Source organism: Phascolarctos cinereus, unplaced genomic scaffold (assembly GCF_003287225.1).
Source record: "Phascolarctos cinereus isolate Bilbo 61053 unplaced genomic scaffold, phaCin_HiC Scaffold_726;HRSCAF=1367, whole genome shotgun sequence".
NCBI classification, from domain to species: Eukaryota; Metazoa; Chordata; class Mammalia; order Diprotodontia; family Phascolarctidae; genus Phascolarctos; species Phascolarctos cinereus.
This window is the reverse complement of record NW_027556098.1, coordinates 86,075,897-86,095,709: the sequence shown is the minus strand read 5'-3', so window position 1 is coordinate 86,095,709 and position 19,813 is coordinate 86,075,897.

The window sequence follows — 19,813 nt, the reverse complement described above, 5'->3', positions numbered from 1 at the left end:
CAAAGTCCAAAAACTGAAAAAGTAGAAAATGTCGGGTATCTCATAGCAAAAATGAATGACCTGGAAAACAGCAAGGAGGGAAAAATTAAGACTCTTTGGATTATCTGAAGGCCATGTCCAAAAAAAAATTGCCTAGACATCATATTTTAAGAAATACCAAAAAGAAATCTGCTCATCTCTTATAACCAGAAGGCAAAATGTATCCACTGGCCACCTTCTGAAAGAAACCTCAAAATGAAAACTCTCAAGGACATCATAGCCAAAATCCCAAGTTTCCAGGTCAAAAAAAAAAATACTACAAGGAGCCAGAAATAAAGAATTCAAGTATCAAGGAATCACAGACAGGATCATACATAATTTAACAGCCACCACATTAAAGGAACTGAGAACTTGGGATACAATATTCCATAAGGCAAAGGATATAGGCTTACAGCAAAGAATAACTTACCCATCAAAACTGAGTATAATGCAACATCAGGGGAAATGGACCTTGAATGAATAGAGGACTTCAAAGAGTTGCTGATGAAAAGACCTGAGCCACACAGAAACTTTGAAGTTCAAACACAGGAGTTAAGAGAAACATAAAAAAGGTAAACATGAATCAGCAATAAGGGACTAAACAATGATAAGTGGTTTACATTCAAATATAGGGGATGGTGTATGTATCCCCTCTGAACCCTATCATCAGAAGTCACTGAGTGGAGGCCAAGTAGACGAGGCTTGGAAGTGATTCTTTTTAGTCTTGATGATTTCAAGAGAATGGAAAGAGGGAGAAGAGGAATACATGGAGGGGAGAGTAAAAGAAAGAAAGGTGAGGGAAAATTGGCTCACATGATCAGGGTGTGCAAATAGACATCTATACCAACAAGGAGAAGGGGTGGAGGGAACAGCTGACACTTCAACCTCACTTCATTTGAACTGGTCAAAGAAAAGAAGACACACAAATGCACAGTTGGGTACAAATGCATTTCACTCCACAAGGAAATAGGAGAAAAAAAGAAAAAAGAAGAGAAGGAAGAATCAGGGGGAGAAGACATTAAGGGAGGTAGTAATCCTAAACAAAACAAACTATAGCTAAGGATATACAAAAATATTTATACCTCTTTTTGAGGCAATAAAGAATGGTAATCGGAAGGGATGCCCATAAATTGGCATCCCACAAATAGGGGTTTGGCTGAACAAGTTATGATATAAAAGTGGGTTAGAATACTATTGTACAGTATGAAATAATGAAGGAGATTGTTTCAAAGAAACTTGCATGAATCGATGCATAGTAAAGTGAACAGAACCAGAAGAACAAAATTTATACAATGTGGTAAAGACAAACAACTTTGAAAGAATTAGGAACTGATCAGCTTAATGACCAATGATGATTCCAGAAAATGAATGATAAAACATGCTACACACCTCCTGATAAGAAGTAGAGAACTCTGGAGGAGTGGATAGAACACTGGCTTTGGAGTTGGGAGGTCCTAGTTCAAATCTGGCCTCAGACACATAACACTCCCTAGCTGTGTGACTCTGGACAAGTCACTTAACCCCAATTGCCTCACCAAAAAAAAAGTGGAGAACTCAAAGTGAAGAATGAGACTTATTTTTTTGAATATAGCCATTGTTGTTTCTCCATTCTTTTGGGGGTTTCTTTTTTTTGGCTAGACAATGGGGTTAAGTGACTTGCCCAGAGTCCCACAGCTAGTAAGTGTTATGGGTCTGAGGGTGGATTTGAACTCAGGTCCTCCTGAATCCAGGGCCTGTGCTCTATCCACTGTGCCACCTAGCTGCCCCCTTTGTCCTTCATTCTTGAAAAGGACCATGACATCAGGAAGTGAAGCCATCACTTGCAAATGAATTGGATCTAAGTGAGGCAGGGCTGTGCCAAGTCACCAGCCTCACTCTCTCCTCCAGAGCCATCTGGCTCCAGTGGCAAGATAAAGATCAGGATGATTGGAGATGGCCCCGGGTACAGTGAGGGACTTTGGCCTTTTTAAGCCCATTCAGTGATTAAGGCTAAGTAAGAAATGGGGCAAAGAATGGCCTCTTTTATGTAGTAAAAAAAGAGAGAAGAAGAAGAAGAAGAAGAAGAAGAAGAAGAAGAAGAAGAAGAAGAAGAAGAAGAATCCCACACATATAATTTTCAAGAGAAGAGTAGTTTCAAAGTACTTATAAAGGAAAGTGGTGATCAATAAGAGCCATCATAAGTCTACCAGGAATAAGCCATGCCAAACTAATTGCATTTTTTCCTTTTTTTTTCAGACAAGGTTACTATTAGACTAGTGAAATTATGAGAAAACCTTATACATAATATAACTAGATTTTCAACATTTTAACAAACTCACAAAATGTTTGATCAAGATGAGAAAATATGAGCTAAATGATAGCACAGCTAGGCATATTCTGAAATGATCAAACTCAGAGTATTCATTAGTCAGCCAGCAAGTGTTTATTAAACACTTACCAGGTGCCAGGAGCTGTGCTAAGTGCTGGGGATACAAAGAAAGGCAAAAAACATGGTCCCTAGTCTCAAGGAGTTTGCAATCTAATGAGTGAGAGACCATGCAAAGAACAACGTTCCTACAAAATGCTTATAGTGTAAATGAAAGTTAATCTTTAGAGGGAGGGCACTAGCACAGGGGTGGGTAATGGAGAAAGACCTCTTTCAGGAGATGAGATTTGATTCTTATGTATGATGGGAATGTAGGGGGATATAGAGGGAAGGAGGGAGAGCATTCCATGCCTGGAGGACAGCCAATAAAAAACCATTGAGTTGGGATATGGAATGTTGTGTGCAAGGAATGTCAAGTAGCCCAATGCATCTGGATAATAGGGGTGAGTAAAGTATAAGAGGATTGGAAAGGAAGGGAGAGGCCAAGTTGTAAAGGGTTTTGCTGCTGCTTGTCCTTTGTTGTCAAAGTAACATAGTAGATAATTCTTGAGAGACTTGAATTCCTAAGAGAATTGCGTTTCCAAATTTGTGAAAGAATCAGTGGCAGCATTAGTGAGAGTGTTCTATGTATCGGGCATAAGGCAAAATATGCATATGTGTTTCTGAGGAGTAAAAGTGGGATCATGGGAATATGAAGAAGTTGCCCCTTCAGTAATCACAAATTTATTGCCTTTTGAGAGGAACATAAACCACATGGTGGCACTATGAGTCTAGGGGAATATATGGTGAGTACTAGGGGAAAGGTAGACTTGCATGATAATGAGCATTGTATCAATGTTTTGGAAGTTCATGTTAATCCTTTATATGTTATCTGCCCTTTCTATAGGGTAAAATAAAGGCTGTCCAGTTCTTGGTATGAAATATGACTTTGAGTGTTTGTATAAAAGTCAGAGCACCTTTAAACACATCTTTATAGACCTACACATCAGCTATACTTGAACTATATTTGGAAATTTCTCCCAAGTCTTCTCTTGGGGGGGGGAACGATAAACCAAAGAGGGTTGCTTCTTTTGGGGGTTTGGGGGTTCTGGCCCTATACTGAACTCCAGTCCATGAAAACTCAGAGCCTAGAATGCTGTCAGTAAATATTTATTAAGGTTCCTCTATGTGCCAGGCACTATGCTAAGTGCTAGAGATCCAAAAAGAGACAAAAGATGGTCCCTGTCCTCAAGGAGCTTACAATCTAAAGAGAGAGATGACAAGCAAACAGATATGTACATAAGCTATATACAGACCGAATAGGAAGTGATTAAAAGAGGGAAGGCACTAAAATTGAGAGGGACTGGGAAAGGCTTCTTGAAGAAGATGAGATTTTAGTTAGGATTTAAAGGAAGCCAGTAAGTAAAGATGAGGAAAGAGAACATTTCAGGTATAGAGAACAGCCAGAGAAAATGTTCAGAGCTGAGAAATGGAATGTCTTGTTCATGGAATAGAAAGGAGGCCAATGTCACTGGTTTCAAGAGAATGGTGGGAAGTAAGGTGCAAGACTGGACAGTAAGAAAGTGCTGGGGTGGGGATGGGGGGGTGCAAGAAGAGAAGGGTAAGTTATGAAAGACTTTGAACACTGAACAAAACATTTCATATTTTATCCTAGAGACAATAGGGAGTTACTAGAGTTTATTGAGTAGAGAAGTGACATGGTCAGACCTGATCTTTAGGAAAATCACTTGATCAGATGATGGATTGGAATGGGGAGATACTTGAGGCAGGCAGACACCAGCAGGATATTATAATAGTCTAGGTGTGAGGCAATGTGGGCCCGTAGAATAGTGACTGTCAGAAGAGAGAAGGGGGCGTATTCAAGAGATGTTACATAGGTGGACTTGACAGACCTTGGTGAGAGATGATGAGGAATTAAGGATGACACCCAGGTTGTGAGACTGAGAGACAGAGGATGGTGCTTCCCTCAATAGAAATAGAGAAGTTAGAAGGTAGGGAGGCTTTAGGGGCAAAAACAATGAGTTCAATTTTCAATACATTGAGTTTAAGATGTCTATTGGACATTCATTTTGAAATGTCTGAAAGACAGTTGAAGATGTGAGATTGATGGTCAGCAAGAGGTTATAAAAGGATAAATAGACTGGAGAATAATCATTATAGAGATGGTAATTAAATCCATGAGAGCAGATGCAACCACCAAATGATGTAATACAAAGGGAGAATAGGATCTAGGACAGAGCCTTGAGGGACATGTATGATTAGAGGGCCTGATCTGGATGAGGGCATCCAGAAATCAATATTTACTGCAAAAGACAGGTCTGATAGGTAGGAGGAGAATCAGGAGAGAGTGGTGTTCTGAAAACCTAGAGAGAAGAGAATGTCAAGAAGAGGGTAATCAGCAATGTCACTGGTTGCCCAGAAGTTGAGCAGAATGAAGGTTGAAAAAGGGCTATTGGAATTGGCAATTAAGAGGTCACTAGTAATTTTGAAGTGAGCAATTTTGATGGAATGATGAGGCTGGAAAGTGGATTGTAAGGGGTTAAGAAGAGAGTGAGAGGAGAGAAAGTGGAGGCACCTATTGCAGATGACCTTTTCAAGAGTTTAGACACAAAGGGCAGAAGAAATATAGAATGATAGCAGGGATGGAAAGACCAAGTGAGAGGTTTGTTGTTGTTGTTGTTTGTTTGTTTGTTTTCAGGATGGAGGAGACACAAACACATTTATAGAAAGTAGGGAATAAACCAGCAGACAGGGACAGATTGAAGACAAGTGATAGAGTGAGAATGAGAGAGGGATCTCCTCTGCTACAGGAAACAGGATGGAATGGGATCACTTGCACAGGCAGATTGGTTAGCCTTGCTAAGGAGTAAGGTCTCCTCTTCAAGTAAGATGGGGGTGAAAGAGATAGTGGAAGAAGGCATATGAGTGATATGAAATGAGGAAGAGGGGAGAAAAGGGAGCTCATAATGAATGGCCTCAATTGTTTCTGTAAAATATGAGACGATTCTCATCTGAGAAGGTAGGGAGGGTGGGGGATTCATGGGAAATTTGAAGAGGGATAAAACAGTTTGGAAGAAAATAAGATAGTGAGTTGATAAAGGAGGTATAGTAATATTGTCTAGCAGCAGTGAGGGCCCTATTGAGGTTGTGTAACATAAATTTGTATTGGACCCAATCAGAATGGTTGCTTGGTTTTCTCCACTTTAGTTCAGAACCACATGTGTAGGAGCAAAGGCAACAGATGGCGGGAGTGATTCAAAACTGAGGTTTGGCAGTATGCAATCGATAATATGAAAAGGGAGTAAGGGACTCAAGAAGATAGCGTAGAATTGAACTAGTTTACAAAGGGGTCAAGATGGGGAAAAGAGAAGAGAGTGGCTAGTGAAGGGTATATGGCTTAGGTTAGGACTGAGGGGTCAAGGGATTGGAGGTCATGATATAAATGAAGAATAGGGTTTGATAAGAGAATGTAGAAAGAAATGGACAGCCAATAGATTATGATCAGGTAAGATAATTCGGGACTTCTTGAACATGGAGGTGGTACATTCATGGATGATAGTAAGATCAAAGGTGTAATTATTTTTGTGTGTGGCTGAGGTGGGATGGAAAAGCAAGTCATGGAAAATGAGGAAATTGAGGAACTGAGTGGTGTTTGAGGGAGAGTCAATACGTACATTGAAGCCTTCAAGTATGAGGGAAGGAGTTGAGGAGAGGTCAGCCATTAGACTGGGAACTTCTAACTTCTTGAGAATAGTACTATTTGCCTTTCTTTGTATCCTCATTGCTTAGCACAGTGCCTGGCATTGAGCAGGTACCTAATAAATGCTTATGGACTAAGGCATGGGTTACATATGTAAATATCCATTCTCATTATTATACTTAGTAAGGCACTTCCTAACTTATATATCCTCATCTGCCATGCATAAATCCACTATTCTACTTTTGTTGCTTCACTGTGTTTACATAATTTCTTATTTAAAATTACCCTCCAAGCCACTTACTGGTTTCTTGAGAGGATAAAGTTTTTCATTTTGTTTTGTTTTCCATATTTGGTTCATTATAGGAGTGGGGGAAGAAGTGTACCTCTGATTGCCCAGTACGATTTCAAAAGAGAATTGAACCAGTTCCAGAACCTGGGGAGATCAGTTGAGCTGAAACAGACAGTAAAGAAAGAAAGTTGAAGCTAGCTATGAATATTAACCCATTCCTATCTGGACATTCTGAGAAAGAGGACTTCTCTTATGTAGAGAAGACTTCATTTATGAAAATTTGGAATGGCCTCCACCTCATCCTTTTTCGATCATATAAAAAGATTTAATGAGTTATTGATGCTCAGTAGTGTTTGTATCCTTCTAGAATTAATTGGAAGTGGAAAGGTCCAAGGAAGAAGTGTCATATTTCCTAGGCATTTCTCTCCAGCGCTCTGAATGCATTTTCCTATTAGAAATAATGTTATGAATGTTGGTTAAATGTCCTTGAAATAATCAGTACTATTTTGGGGGGATATCATAGGTTAAATTGACTTTTGTAAAAACCTGTTCACCCTTTGAAAGGAAAAAGCGTTGAGTTATACATTGACTTAAAATAGACTCCAAGAAGACAACCTTCTCATAAGATAGGCATTACCTATATAATTGACTATGTTTAAATTTATTGCTGATTAAGGACTCCTTGCCCAAGAAATTTAAAACTGATATTACCCACTTAACAGGAAAATAATGACAAAAACAGTTATATTCTAACGCTTTCTTGGAATTTTCCTTATGCTCACTCTTAAGATTATTGCATAGTTATTGCTAAATTCTTTAATGCTTAGAGTTTAGTAAACCATGGATTAGAATATAGAGGAGTTTGGGACACAGCTAGGGCCTTTAGTTCCTAATCAGTGAGCTAAGTGCTGAGGATACAAATACAAGCAAAAAGAAAGACAATCCTGGCCCTCAGACAGCTTACATTCTAATAGTGGAAAACAGTATACAAAAGGGAGGTGAAAGTTGGAGAGGAGGAAGTGTAGAGAGATGAAAGTATCCCATGTGGGGCACAGTTCTGAAGCCTTGAAAGTCAGAAGCAGAGCCAGGTGAGGAATAAAGGTAGATCAATCCGGTCCTTACCACCAAATGGAGGCTCAAGAGGAACTCACTAATGGGAGATGGGGAATGTTCAATAATGAGTGGGCCATGATGGACTGTCAGAAAATGATAAACACGATGAGACAGAAGAAAAAGTAACACCATGCACACAGCCAAGTGTAATCTCTAGTGGGGAAGTAGGACACTAGCAGGACCTCTCCCCACCCAGAGGTTTATAGCAGTCCTTGTGTCCATAACCACCAGGAAACAGAAGGCTAAGTTTCATCAGTTGGTAACTTTGATATGCACACTCTGTTTTAACACAGCAGCCAATTAAAAAGTTTTTCATTATCACTCAGTAAAGAAACTAGGATCAGTCAGTCAGTAAGCTTTTATAAAGTGCCTACTATGTTCCACAAATTTCATGTGCTAAATACTCAGGATAGAAATAAAGGCAAAATGTAGTTGGTGAGGTTCTCAAGGACTTCACAGTTTGTTGGAGGCAACTATATGTAAACAACTATGTACAAAGAAGATGGATGTAGGATAGATTGGAAATAATCAACAGAGGGAAGGCACCAGAATTAAAGCTGATGGGAAAGGCTTCCTATGAAGGTGGGATTTGGACTGGTGAAGTCAGGGTAGGCAGGAGGCTGAGATGAGAAGGAGGAGCATTCCAGGAATGGGGGATAGCCAAGAAAAATGCCCAGAGTCGATAGATGTAGTATCTTTTTTGAGGAAGAGCAAGGAGGCCATGTCAGTGGATCACAGAATACTAGGGAGGGAAAAGATAAGTGTAAGATATAAGAAGACTGGAAAGGTAGGGGTGCAGGTTATGAAGGACTACGAAGACCAAAGGATTTTATATTTGATCTTGGAGGTCATAGGAAGTTCACTGAGTAGGAAGATGAAATGGTCAGACCAATGAGGACTTGCATCAGGATGGTATAGGGTGGTGGCAGTATCAGAAGATGGGAGGCATAAAACACAAGAAATATTACAAAGGTAAAATCGATAGGCCTTGAAAACAGATTGGATGTGGGTGGTAAGAGAAAGTAAGGAATCAAGGATGATGCCTGGGTTGCAAGCCTGAGTGACTTGGAGGATGGTGGCACCCTTATTAGTAATAGAGGATTTAGGAGGATTGGAGGATTGGAGCAGGGAGAAATAATGAGGTCAGTTTTGAACATGTTGAGTTTAAGATGTCTATGAGACATACATTGAAAATATCCAATAGGCAATTAGTTGGGAATAGTAGACTAGAGTTTAGGAGAGAAATTAGGACTGAATATGCAAATATGACAACTATGGAGATGATAATTAAATCCATGAGAGCTGATGAGATCACCAAGTGAAAAAAAAAATAAAGGGAGAAGAGAAGAAAGGCAAGCACAGAGCCTTGGGGACACCCTGGCTGTCCCGACATGACCTGGATGAAGATGTAGCAAAGGGGACTGAGAAGGAATGATTGATAGGTAGGAGAACTAGGAGAAGGGAGTGTATGAAAACCTAGAAAGAAAAGAATATCAGGGAGAAGAGAGTTTTGGAAAGACCGTGTCAAAGGCAACAGAGAAATCAAGGAGGAGGATTGAGAAAAGGCCATTAGATTTGGCAATTAAGAGATTTTTAGTAACTTTAAAGAAAGCAATTTTGATTGAATGATGAGGTCAGAAACCAGAATTAGAAAGTTAAAGAGATAGTAAGAGGGAAAGAAAGTGGAGATACCTTATTATAAATAGGCTTCTCAAGATGTTTAGCCACAGTGGCAGCTAGGTGGCACAGTAAATGAAGCTCCAGCCTTGGAGTCAGAAGGACCTGAGTTCAAATCTGACCTCAGACACTTGAAACTTACTAGCTGTGTGACTCTGGGTAAGTCACTTAACCCTGATTGTCTCACCAAAATCAAAAACCAAAATAAAAAGATGTTTAGCCACAAAAGGGAGGAGGAAATATATGACAGCTTGTGGGGATGGAAGGACCAAATGAGAATTTTTTGAGGAGGGGGGAACCATGGCACATTTTTAGCCAGTAGATAGAGGAAGGGGAGAGGGAGAACCTAGAAGTGACAGGGGGGAGCAAGAAGCCACAACTCCCCCCACTTTGACCAATAAGTCAGAAGGAATGAGTATAAGTGTAGCCAGGGCTGGAAAGAAAGGTCAGGGCATCAGGAGGGGTCCATGTCTCAGTGAAAGCCAGAAGATGAAAAGAGGAGAAAGAAAAAGATTTAACATAAAAGCAAGTTTGTTGCTTATGGAGCAAACATTCCAAAGAGCACAGTGGGAAAGGTAGGTAACTTTAAAATGGAACACTGGGGTAAAGGGGAAAAAAGTTTGGGTTAAGGCAAATGGGAATAAGGGATCAGAAAGTTGGATGGATGATAGAGTTTGAATGGTGACCGGAATTCAGAATCACTAATGTGGGAAGGGTATGGGGTGGCTAGGAGGAGCAATGGATAGAGTGTTGGGCCTAGAGTCAGGAAGATTCATCTTCCTGAGTTCAAAGCCAGCCTCAGATATTTATTAGCTGTGTGACCCTGGGCAAGTGATTTAACCCTGTTTGCCTCAGTTTCCTCATCTGTAAAATGATCTGGAGAAGGAAATGGCAAATCACTTCAATATCTTTGCCCCCCCAAAAAAGATGGGCTCACAAAGAGTCAGACATAACCGAAAAACAACTGAACAACAATATGGGAAGAGCATGACTGCGGGAGTTTATGAGTTCAGGCAGGTTTTTGTCTTTAGGGGTTGGGCCTCAGGTTGGAGTTCTCTCAGGGCATTAGGCAGTTCAGGTAAGAGATAAGTGCCAGAAGCTGAAAAAATGGAGTTCCTCCACTTCCCCCAAGATGAAGTCCAGGCTGGAGGTGATAGAATGGCCTTTCTCTTCTTCCCTGGAAGGGAGAAAGCTGGTGCTCAATAGGATGGCCATTCTCCTCTTCCTGAGGAAGGCAGGAGACCAGTAAATGCCATTTTACTCCTCTTACTTCAAAGTCAGAAGGCTAGTGCTTGATAGAGTGGCATTTCTCCTCATCCCGAGGGAAGATTAAAAACAAGGTAGGAGACTGTGCAAGTGGATGTCATTTTCTAACCTTATCTCAAAGGCCAGAAACCTAGTATGATGGAATGGTCTTTTCCTCTTCCCAAGAGATGCTGGAGACACTGAGTGATAACGGGGGCAAAGCTCAGAAGACAATTTTCTTTCCTATTCCTCTGTTCCTTATTGATACTCTTCCAGAAGGCCGTGTGTCAGGAGCAGTCACTGACTATTTATGCATGCTCTGAACTGGGGGTGGACAGCTAGGTGGCTCAATGGATAAAGTGTAGGTCCTGGAGTCAAGAAGACTCACCTTCATGAGTTCAAATCTGGCCTCAGATGCTTACTACCTGTGTGACCCTGGGCAAGTCACTTCACTCTGTTTGCCCTAGGTTCTCATCTGTAAAATGGGCTAGAGAAGGACAAGGCAAACCACTCCAGTATCATTGCCAAGAAAAACCCAAAAGGGGTCATGGAGAATAGCATAGGTCTAAATAGCAACAGCCCTCAGGGAACTCATTTTCTAATGGGAGAGACCACATGCATATGTATATAAGATTTACATATACATACATGCACGCAAAGATTAATACGTGTGCATAGATATATCCATACACATACATATATGTCTAGAGAGAGACGCATATATATATATAATAAATGTCTACATAATAGATATAGACATAATATATGTGTGTATATACATATATAAACATACACATATGACTCATTCTGTGTGTATGTGTGTCTTGTATTAGGTCTATATTTGCGCATCACTCCTGTTAGAAAATGAGCTCCCTGGGGCAGCTAGATGGCGCAGTGGATAGAGCTCTGGCCTTGGAGTCAGGAGGACCCAAGTGCAAATCAGGACTCAGACACTTGACACTTATTAGCTGTGTGACTCTGGGTAAGTCACTTAACCCTGACTGCCTCTCAAAAAGAAAAAGAAAAGAAAATGAGCTCCCTGAGGGCAGGGACCTTGTTTTTGCCTTTGTATCCTCTGTGCTTCACCCAGTGCCAGCTTCATAGTAGACATTCATTAGTTGACTAAGTATTCAAATGAGGGAAAAACAGGACACTGTGGATGGAGAACCTGGTTTAAAGTCAGGAAAAGCTGGGTTTCAATCAGGCCACAAACACTTCCTAGCTGTGTAACTCTAGGCAAGTCACTTAATTTTTCTCAGCCTTCCTTTTCTCCTCTGTAAAATGAGGATGATAATAGCTTCTACCTCCCAGGGTTATTGTGAGGATAAAGTGAGATAATTTGTAAAGCATTTTTGCAAACCTTGAAATGCTGTATAAATGCTAATTATCATTATTACTAATATTACTCATAGGACAAGGTATAAAATAATAATAGCATCTGCCATTTACATAGCATTTCAAGGTTTGCAGAACACTTCACACAAGTCACCTACTTTGATCTTCATGACAGCTCTGTGGGACAGGTGCCATTATTATCTGTTTTACAGATGAGAGAATGGAAGAAGAAAGGTTGTGACTTGCCCAGGTTCACAAAACAAGTATCTGAGGCAGGACTCCAACTCTAGTTTTCCTAAGTCCCAGTCCAAAACTTTATCTACTTTATTCACCTAGCTATCTATTTCATATTTGTTGAATTCACTGTAACATCTACAATCCAAAGTACAGTACCAGCTCCTTGGCTTGCCCATTCCAGAGCAACCACTAGGCTCTTTTCCATGGGGTGTGTCAATGGGATTCTTACCTGGGATCTGAGGATAGATTCTCAAGATACCCTATAGCAGTTTGCTCTAAGTATTATGGCCTATGTTTTTACCAGCAAGTCAATTCACTCCTGGGCAAATTTAAATAATCTGATGTTCTGATTAATGGTAATACGTCTTCCTAGGACCATATTGCATGGAGAATCTCAGTTTGGCAGTTTGGCAACAAAAAAAAAATTCCCATATTCTTTTTTTCTTCACAAAACAAGAAAAGTGTTTTGCTAGGATTACCAAGAAATGCCAAGGAATGTACTCAACTCCCAAGTGGCTACTCATTGTCTTCTCATTTAATTGCTTTTACCTCATATCCAAGGTCTACCCAGGGCACTTAACACATGCTCACTAAATTGTACAAGGCAAAGGATGCCTGTCTATTTGACATTCCTCAGGCTGCTAATCATTTTTTTTCTACTTCACATGCCTACAGGGGCAAAGGTCAAACCTACTCAGCTGCAGATGAGATCATCCCTGATGATTGTCTGCAGCTGATCACAGTAAAAACACAGCCTCCCATGCGACTGGCCCTTGCCAGTTAGGAGCAATGATATCATCTCTGGTGGGACACAGGGAGATCTGTAGCTTGCTTTAAATTGAACTATGCATATTTCTTCTCTGGTTCCCTTGCAACCTTAAATTTCTCTTAGTGTGATTGGTAAAGGTTGAAAGTTAAAGCAATAAATTGAAATCTAACAATAGGATTTAGAGAAGCTTTTTACCATCACCTGCATCCTACAGACTGAATCAACACACTGACAGTGTATCTTTCATCAAAGAATCTCCTAAGTGCTTTGTAAGCACTATCTGGTGACAATGAGTGTGTCTCACTTTATGGATGGGGATAAGGAGTAGAGTTAGATGAAGAACTGGGAGTGGAATAGAGCAAATTGGACTGGTACTTCCATTCTTTCCTGGAGCGTTTTTATTTCTATTCCAAGATGCCCTCTTACTATATTTCCTTTTACTTTATCCTTACCTTCGACATCTCTTAGGAATAACATGGGGACAAAGTTGAGGGAGTCATGTACTAAGAAATGGATACTCAGTTTTAATACTTAGAGTTGGTCCAGAAGAGGAAGACAACTATGTGGTTTCTCCCCCAGTGCCCCTTTCCCCATCAGATACCCAAAAAGCAAATATCCTCTGACCTAGAGTTGTGGTTTACTGAACCTTCTCATGAATAGCACTCAGTTCTCTTAACTCCCAGGTTCTTCTGTACCCCACCTGTACTCCAGAACCTATGGCACCTTCTTTTTCCTTAAATCAATCAATAAACATTTATCAGTGCACATTCAATATTACTAAGTGCTTAGCACAGTGCCTGGCACATAGTAGGTACTTACTGAATAACTGATTATCTTGACTACCAACTATGTATAGAATATGGTGCCAGGTGCAGGGAGAGATGCAAAGATGAATAAGATAGACTTGACCTTGTGGAGTTTGCCATCTACTAGATGAAATACTATAATTAGAACATAAAATTAAGTATAAGTGGGCAATCAGAGCCTACCTACCATAAGAGCTTCCAGAGGTATAGGAAATTGAGATTATACATATATGCAAGACCTTCAGGTCATAGGAGCCTGAGCACTCGAGTCTTGCTGACTGGCCATGATTTCTCTGTTCCATAATAATTCCTGTTTCCATAACAGCAGGGTCTCTGTGTTTAATCTTTTGAGTCCCCTTCCTCCTTTAGTATGTACCACATTGTTGGAAAACCCTGAACTAGCACCACCCTGGTTGTCTTACAGAAAGCTCTCCTTGGTAAGTATTTGTGCTCTAAAGACACAATCCCAACAAGGACTATTGGGATCATCTGAGATTTCCCTTTAAGCCCATCACTAGAGCTTCCACTTGGCAACATCCACCAAGGGCTGAAAGTCTTGAAATAAAGGAACTGACTCACTGGACCAATAGCAGCATAAATTCCTGGTATGCACGTAACCTTTATAGCATACCCAGATTGCCTAACATAGAGGCACTTGGCATCCCCTACCATGTAGGTGGGGGTAGCTTCCTTTGATTGGCTGCTTAAACAGAACAGGCTAAGCATTTAAAGCTGTCAAGAATAAGAAAGTCAGATGCTGAGTGAAGTGAGCAGACCCAGGAGAAAGTTGCACACAGCAACAGCCATGTTGTGCAATGACTAATATTGATAGACGTGGCTCTTCTCAGCAATGCAAGGATCTAAGACATCTACAAAGGTCTCATGATGGAAAATGCTATCCACATCCAAAGAAAGAAATATGGAGTTTGAATGCAGATCGAAGCATATTATTTTCTATTTTTTTTCTTCTGTTTTGTTTTGTTTTGTTTTCTCTTTCTTGTGGTTCCTCCTATTGGTTCTAGTTCTTCCTTACAACATCACTAATGTGAAAAATATGTTTAATAGGAATATACATGTATAGCCTATATCAGATTTGGTGCCATTGTGGGGAGGGAAGTGGGGAGGGAGAGGGAGAAAAATTTTAAACTCAAAAGCTTATGGAAGTGATAGTTGCTAAATCAAAATAAATTAATTAAAAAAAAAGAATAAGTCAGTCACTCTTTTTGGTTTGCATTCTCTTCGGGTTCATGCTCCTTCCTGGTACATTCAGGTCACAATTCATCCGCAGCACGAGCAACATGAACTGAACTGGTGAGAGGGAAAAGACTTCCTTTCCCTGTGCTCTTTTACCTCAGCTCAGATAATGGGTTGGGGTGGGGATGGGGGGTTGTTTCTGTTCTGATTCTTTCTCCTTCTCAGCTTCAGGTGCCATTCCCCTCAAGACCAGGGAGTTCTAACCATGGTGACACTGGAGCCAGGATCCAAGGTAAGATGGCATAGCCAACCAGTCCAGCAAGGAAGCCCGGAGAAGCCAAAGTGCCTTGTAATCAAACCCAAGGGGGATTTTGGACTTGGAACTGGGATTGTGTTCTTTGGAAATCAAGCTAAGCTATTAACCTAATTCTCCTCCCTTCCCCAGAGTCAGAGGTGGTACAAATTAATCTAATTCCCTTCCCTTCTCCAGAGTTTGAGGTGGAATATTCCACGTGTTTGCGAGTATGTCTATATATATTACAAAGCAAATATTCCTTTGTAAAAGCTAATCTGACTGTTATTGGTCAAATGGAACTGGAGCACAAGGGAACCACCTCCTGGATTTGAAGGAATACCATTGGTGGGATCTAGATCTAAGGGCAGAGAAACTAGTCACTTCCCTAGTCTCATTAAGGATAATGGAGAATCCTGAGGGAAAGGTGAAAAGTTAACATACTTAGCCTTCAGGCAATGGCAGCCAGGATAATCAGTATTATACTTAGACTTCACTAGTTTATAATCTGTTAAAAGTATAAATTGGTGGTGAATAAGATATGTGGCAAAGCCATTTTTCTTGATTCTGGCAACCACACATAGACTAATTCAGTGCTAAGCTATTTTGGGGAGGATGAGCACCTATTTGTATCCTGCCACATGTGACTCAAATCTGTGACTCAAAGCTTGCCCTTTGAAATGATGAAGCAACCCCCTCATTAGCTATTGCGCAGGAAAAGTCAATGGCTCAGTGGACCTTTAGTCACCTGTGGCCAGAAGCCGCTGGGTCACATCATCCCCCTGACTCCCAGGCTCCCAGCAGCCAGAATCAGGAGAGCAGTTTTGTTCCAAAGGGCATACTCTGTTCCAAAATATGGTCAAAGGATATGAACAAACAGCATACAATGGAAGGAACCCAACCTATCTATTGAAGAAAAAATATCCAAATCACTAATAATTAGAGAAATTCAAATTAAGGAAACTCTGAGGTCCCACCTCATACCCATTAAATTGCCAAAGTTGATAAAAATGAAAATGACAAATGTTATTAGGGCTATAGGAAAACAAACATTCATGCACGGTTGGTAGAGCTATGAATTGGTATGGAAATTCTCAAAAGCATTTTGGAACTATGCCCCAAAAGTTGCTAAATTGTATATATCCTTTGACCTAGCAATACCAGTACTACGTCTATACCGTAATGAGATCAAGAGAAAAAGATCCTAGATGTACAAATATGTATGTGTGTATAGAGATAGATATCTATATCCATATGTAAATATTTATATGTATATATGTCTATATGTGTATGTGCATGTATATATGTATACACATATATACAGTCTCCGTTTGTATTGGCAATGAGCCAGAAACTAAGGGAGTACCCATCAATTGAGGAAGGATTGAGCAAATTATAATACATGAATGTAATGTAATACCATTGTGCCACAAGAAATGGCAAGGGGAAGAGTTTCAGAGAAACCTAGAAGACCTTTAAGCATTGATCATAAGTGGTGAAAAGAATCGAAAGAACAATGTATATGATAACATCAACATTACAAGAACAAATAATTTCAGAAGACTTAAGAACCTTGATAAATTCAAAAATCAACCATGATTTCACGATGAAAAATTCTACCCATTTCCTTATACAGAGGTGATGGGCTGTTGCAGAGTAAGAGACACATTTTGGACATAGCTAATATGGGAATTTGTTTCCTTGATTCTTATTTGTTACAAAGGGTCTTTTTTATCTTTTTTTTTAAGTAGGAGGTGAAGTAGGAAGGAGAAAAAAGTTAGTGATTAATACTTAAAAAAATAATTAAAAAACAAAAAAGGCTTAAAGTTTAGTAAGTTATTAACACTACACATCAGTTTTATCAGAGTTTAAAATGTTATTCATTTACATACTTGTAAGTTTGCTCTTTATAGGATCACAGATTTGCAGCTGAAAAGGACCTCAGAAGTCATCTTGTTCAGCTCCAATGGAAGGAACCCAACCTATCTATTGAAGAAAAAAAATCCAAATCACTAATAATTAGAGAAATTCAAATTAAGGAAACTCTGAGGTCCCACCTCATACCCATTAAATTGCCAAAGTTGATATCCATGAGGAAAATGAGGCTTAGATGAAGTGATTTTGTTATAGTCACTAGCACAGCCACCATGCCAGCTCACTCTGACTTAGAATCCAGTGCTCTTTCTACTATATCACAAAACTTTCCCCATATTTATCTGCATTCTTCATATCTACTGTTCCTCCTAGTGTAATATTGTTCCATTGTATTTAGATAACGTAATTTATTCAACCATTCCCAATTGCTGGATCCAGTTTATTTTCAAGTGCACTTAGAAATCCATTTTCAAAATCTATAAGCACTATTACTAATAGTGCTGCTATGCATGTGTAATTGGGAGAGACTGGCCAATGAAGGCCCAGTCCCTAGCCTAGAAAACATAGTGTTTTCTCCCCATAGGATATCCACATGGATGCTTGATGGAATTGAAGCCAAAAGTGCATAATGGAGAGTCCTTTTATTCTGCCTCATGGGCGCCTACAAGTGTTCTCTGACTTCTTCCTCTTCACTTACTGTGTTGTGACAACTAACTTTTTAAAAGGCTATAGAGCCAGAACTAATAACAAACAAAAAATCAAAATGGATAAATTATCTTCCACAAGGGAAAACCTACTATCCAATGACCTTTGATATTAATATTGAACTGTTCTTGCACTTCTATTTTAAATCTGTTGGGGGTGGGGGAAAGAGCATGCCTGGGAAGAAGAAGAAGAAGAAGATGATGATATATAGATATAGATAGACATATATATTTGAAGTTTTCAAAGTCAATAGTCAATAAACATTATTGTCTAGGAATAAAAATACAAAAAGAAAAAAAACAATCCTTCCACTTGAGGAGCGTACAATCTAACAGGGGGAAGACAACACACAAAAGAAAGAGAAAGGAGGGTCAGGCGTGCCTGGTCAAAAAGTCAGAGATAGTCCCAGGTTGAGTAGACAGGTGAGGTATGAGATCTTCTAAGCTGAACTCCCTCCTTAAATGAAGGTTCTGGAGTTCATGGCTTCACCCTTCAATCAAAGGGACAAAGGGTAGTGATGAGGCAGAGTATCAAGGCTAATAGGATCTTGTAGGATGACGAGCTTCCTGGGGCATGATAGGTAAGTCAGAGAAGTCCCAGAGTAGTGTGGCCAGGTGAGAAATAAAGGGAGGAAAAAAGAACTTGACAAAAATGATCTCATTTTGAGAACTAGGAATAAACTCATAATGGAAACCAAAGGAAAGAGTGTTTGACTTTTCTATTGACCTTGCATTAAACCTTAAGGGGATTTTGGTTTCCACTTCAGTCTCCCCACCAGTCTCTGGAAAAGATAAAATCCACTTTGCTGTAAGTTACAGACCAGTTACCATTCTGTATCAGTGGAGGGAATTTCTGTGAAATGATATCAGGGTAAGTTTTTTTAAATCCACTTTTAACTCTCTTTATGAAAACATATACATGAAATGATTTTTGCATTTCATGCTTGTATCTTCCAATGGATCTGTGATCTTATTGATTGGAGAGTTTCCCTCCAGCAATGCAGACTATCACCTACCCAAGCTTGCCTGTCCTGTAAAACTCTTGCTCATATCTTCCCTGAAGTTTGTATTAAGAAATCCTCCTCACCTGCTGCAGGGATTCCCTAAGCTCTTCTGACATCTCAAAGATACCAGTGCAGTGCTAGAGCACTCTATTAGATTGTAAGGTCCTTGAGGGCAGGGACTGTTTTTTGCCTCCTTTTGAATCCCCAGCACTTAGCACAGTACCTGGCACATAATAGGTATATGATAAATGTTTATTAATTGATTGATTATGCCTCACCCTTGCCATCTGTCCTACCCATTTTTTTCTAATCATACAATTTGTTCCCTGGGTAATTCCTTCTTGGTAAAGTGTTTTAGCCCGCTCACACCCATTTCTCTGCCCTTTAAGTGACTTTACTTGACCGTCAACCTGAATCCTTCAGAGACTGCTGTGTTCCATAGAAATAACAATAACATAATAACAATAATAATACTGACAATGATAACTAATATGTATATAGCACATCTTATGTTCCAGGCACTGTGCTGAGCATTTTACAATTATTATCTCATTTGATCCTCACAACGACCCTGGGAGGGAGTGCTATTAATATGATCTACATTTTAGAGATGAGGAAACTGAGGCAAACACAGGTTAAGTGACTTACCTAGGGTCACACTACTAGTAAGTGTCTGACGCCAAATTTGAATTCAAGTCCTCCTGACAACAGGCCCAGCTCTCTATTCACTGCACCACCAAACTGAAATGACATGCAACGACACATCTTATATACCTCATCCATATTATAATCAAATTCTCCATGAGAGGGGTTTTTTAATTTGCATATTGGATGTTGAGCTAAAATTTCACTAAGTGATGAGTATTTAATCTTATGTGAGTGGATTAGAAACAGCTCCTTGTTCTCAAAGAAATCTGTGTATCACTGATTGGGGTTGCCAACTATGGACACACCCTCTTGCTTTTATTGAGTTTTGATGGTTTCTAAGCTCTTTTTGCCAGAGGATGGGGACGAGTTTCATTTAGAAATGATAGGGTCCCTCAGTAAAACCCAAACAACTTTTGTTAATGTTTTAACTTTCGTTAACTAAGCTTTTGGATAGTGTTTGGGGTAGATCATCTTTCTAGAACCATGCAACAAAATTCTACAACTGAATAACTGTTTCCCCAAGGTGACCTGTTAACAAATTT